The sequence below is a fragment of the Leptonychotes weddellii genome, chromosome X, assembly GCF_054177405.1.
Source record: "Leptonychotes weddellii isolate Sample4059 chromosome X, ASM5417740v2, whole genome shotgun sequence".
In the NCBI taxonomy this organism is placed as follows: Eukaryota; Metazoa; Chordata; class Mammalia; order Carnivora; family Phocidae; genus Leptonychotes; species Leptonychotes weddellii.
In genome coordinates, this window is record NC_138385.1 from 63,978,066 (window position 1) to 63,981,978 (window position 3,913).

Genomic DNA, 3,913 nt, shown 5'->3' on the forward strand with positions numbered 1-3,913 from the left:
GACAGCATGGAATACTCAGGCATTACATCCATCCATCCACTGTGTAATTGTGTAGGCCATAGGGCTCCCCTCCGGTGATAACTGCAGTATAAAATCTATTTTGAGAGGTGATGGGTTCCCCAAAATTGATGCCTAGACTATTGGTTTCCTTGCACAGTTCCTTTTCATCATCAGGTAATAATGGATGTGTTTCATCACAGATTACTCTTCTGATTTGGTAGAGATGGCTTATAACTCTGATCTAAAGGGACAAAATAAAGAGACAAAAATCTCATTAAATTGGTGAGACTAAATGTCTTTTTTTTCTCATTAAACTTTTGTTTTAAAGGGTCTCAAAATTCTGTGACAGAGATTTTTGCTCAAGTTGTTTCCATTCAAAAGTACTAATTTTAAAAACTAATAACTTAAAACTGCCACACACACAAAAGAACAAATGATCCACAAAACATTCTCCTTTCCTTCTGAAGGTTTTATGATGCATTGTGTGATCATTAACCAGTCTTTTCCTATTAAGCTTAAATGGCCAAATGACACAAACAGTTCTGAGACTGTTCTTCCACCACTGATTAAGACTGAGGTGGCAGGTATTGGGGATAATATTCATTCAGCCTTCTGAGGTTTCTGGGTGGACTTGGTGACCTTGCCAGCTCCAGCTGCCTTCTTGTCCACTGCTTTGATGACACCCACAGCAACCGTCTGTCTCATGTCATGAACAGCAAAATGGCCCAGAAGAGGAGAGTCAGAGAAGCTCTCAGCACACATAGGCTTGGCTTGCCGGGAACTCTATCAACGATGGCAGCATCACCGGATTTCAAGAACTTGGGACCATCTTCCAGCTTTTTTCCAGAACAATCATCCATCTTCCCCTTCAGCTCAGCAAATTTACAAGCAATGTGAGCTGTGTGACAATCCAGCACGGGTGCAAATCCAGCACTGATTTGGTCTGGATGGCGCAAGATAATCACTAAGGCCAGCTGCTTCCATTGGTGGGTCATTTTTGCTGTCACCAGCCACCTTGCCACAACAAACATCTTTGACAAATACGTTATTGACATTGAAGCCCACATTGTCCCCAGCTAGAGCCTCACTCAAAGCTTCATGGTGCATTTCAACAGACCTTATACTTCAGTTGTAACATTGACCACCATGCCAGGTTTAAGAATACCAGTCTCCATTCGGCCCACAGGGACAGTACCAATACCTCCAATTTTGTAGACGTCCTGGAGGGGCAGATGCAAGGGCTTGTCAGTTGGACGAGTTGGTGGCAGAATGCAATCCAGAGCTTCAAGCAGTGTGGTTCCACTGGCATTGCCATCTTTACGGGTGACTTTCCATCCCTTGAACCAAGGCATGTTAGCACTGGGCTCCAGCATGTTGTCACCATTCCAACCAGAAGTTGGAACAAATGCTACTGTGTTGGGGTTGTAGCCAATCTTCTTAATGTAGGTGCTGACTTCCTTAACGATTTCCTCATATCTCTTCTGGCTGTAGGGTGGCTCAGGGGAATCCATTTTGTTAATGCCAACAATTAGTTGTTTTACACCCAGTGTGTAGATCAGAAGGGCGCGCTCAAGGGTCTGCCCATTCTTGGAGATACCTGCTTCAAGTTCACCAACACCAACAGCAACAATCAGGACAGCACAGTCAGCCTGAGATGTGCCTGTAATCATGTTTTTGATAATGTCTCCGTGTGCTGGTGCATCAGCGATGGTCACATAATACTTGCTGGTCTCGAATCTCCACAGGGAGACATCAATGGTGATACCACATTCATGTTCAGCTTTCAGTTTATCCAAGACCCGGGCATACTTGAAGGAGCCCTTTCCCATCTCAGCAGCTTCCTTCTCAAACTTTTTGATAGTTCTTTTGTCGATCCCACCACACTTGCAGATCAGATGACCAGTAGTGGTAGACTTGCCCGATTCTACATGTCCAGTGATGATGATGATGTTGATGTGAGTCTTTTCCTTTCCCATTTTGGTTTCGATTTAGTGGTGGTTTTCACAACACCTGGGTTCTGGTAGCAAACTCGTTGCAAAAAAGTGAGATTAAGTATCTTAAAAGGAAAAATATTGAGCAAAGAAACAGGATCCTATCTCATTGGTAGGGGAATACCAGTGGACACTTGAGTCTCAAATTAAATGTGAGTCATTTGTGGCACTCCTGGGTATATCGAAACTCATCAAAGAAGAGGTATAGTTTTCTGCCTGAGCTAGATTATGTGTAGGCTGCTCCTTCTGTAGAATCATCTGTCAAGAAGGTTTCATCACAGCAAACTAATCCCATAAATTTGGGATTAGAGACCGGGATACATCTCTAAAAATCAAGACCCTCCTCTCTGAAGGCATACAGTATAAGGGGTATTTATTGTGGAAGCTATTGTTGCAGTCCTGCCCGGGTAGGGGTTGCATTCTAACCTGCAGTGGTGATGAGAGAGAGAGTCCCAGCTGAGTAAGGGACACATATTTACAAAGGGACCACAGAGCCCACTGTAAGGGTGAGACAAAACAGCAGCATGACATTAACTTCACAGGTGTAGGCCTGGCTTAGAAAATGCCAGAGGCTTTGTGTGTTTGGGAAAGGAGAGGGAAGGGACAGGAAGAAAAAGGAAGGAAAAACAGTATGATGGAGAGTTTGGGAAAGATCTTCTCAATCAGCACTTGGAGGTGACTCTGCAGAGATGCACAAATTCAAACTTAAGGATGTAAATAATAAGTAGCAGAGTTAGGGTATAAAACAATGTGGTGAAGTTGAAACAAAGATCTTATTCCGTTGTCTTGGGTGGCAGGTTTTCAAAATCCAAGGTCATCTACTTGTTCTGATTTTCTTGGTAAAGCTGTCTCCTCCTTCTTGTAGTCTAATGCTTTGGAGGGATATGAAGAAACCCTCAGTTTAAAGTTTCCAGTTAAAGGAGAAACACAATCAGTCTGAGGTTGACATTTTCTCAGCTGGGACACATGAGCCCAAAGATCTATTCCTTATAGCTTGACTGCAGTGTTGGTGATAAAGAGCAAGTTAATAAGGGCCCTTCCAATGAGGCTCCAGTGGATCTTTTGTTGGGATCATCTCTTCCGGGAGACAAAGATTCTTGGTTTTAAGCTGTACACATGCTCAGGAGACAGCTCCTCCAGAAGGGTGGCTTATACCGATTGGGAATAAGTCTGAATGTATTACATTAGTCCCTTACAGAATTTGTCTACATCTGCTTGCAACACAGTGGAGCCTAAAATAGAAGGCATTATGTCCGATCTCATTTATCTGTCTGTGAAAAATTCATAAAGTGAAAATCTACAATTGACAGAGGGAGATGATTGGAAGGCCATTGATACCAATAGGAATACCTTAGGCTGTGGTGGCTATAAGTTTTCAGAGTGTTTAGCAAGTTTTCATTTTAAAGTAGTACCACTGATTATATCTATATCTATATCATCCATACTGTTTTCCAGAGTGGTTGCACCAGCTTGCATTCCCACCAACAGTGTAGGAGGGTTCCTTCCCCTTTCTCCGCATCCTCGCCAACATCTGTCGTTTCCTGACTTCTGAATTTTAGGGAAAGACCTTACAAAGTTCCTTAATTATGATCCCAGTAAAACAAGTACCCCCATCACTGAAAAGATAAGTTGGGTATTCCCCAAGTAGGAAAAACAAACAAACAAAACTGTAGTTGATTTTTGAACCAAGGTAAGAGCTATCGCCTTTTGGCAAGTGGATGCTTCTAGCCATCTAGGGGAAAGACAGATGGTCATGGGGAGTTGTGTAATTTCTTTTTACAAATATTCAAATGGTCTTAAGGCTGTGGTTCCTGTCCATATCCCACCTTCACAGATTTTCCAGGTTTATGATTTTGGCAGGTGCAATATTCACTGGCGATATCCTCTTACATCCAATTAAGATTTTCCCTAATGTTACCCTA

At 42.7% G+C, this 3,913-nt stretch overlaps 1 pseudogene; it reads right to left on the minus strand.

Moving 5' to 3' along the window:
• Nucleotides 1-582: 582 nt before the first annotated feature.
• On the minus strand, nucleotides 583-1,976 carry LOC102743371 (elongation factor 1-alpha 1 pseudogene; annotated as a pseudogene).
• Nucleotides 1,977-3,913: the final 1,937 nt, after the last annotated feature.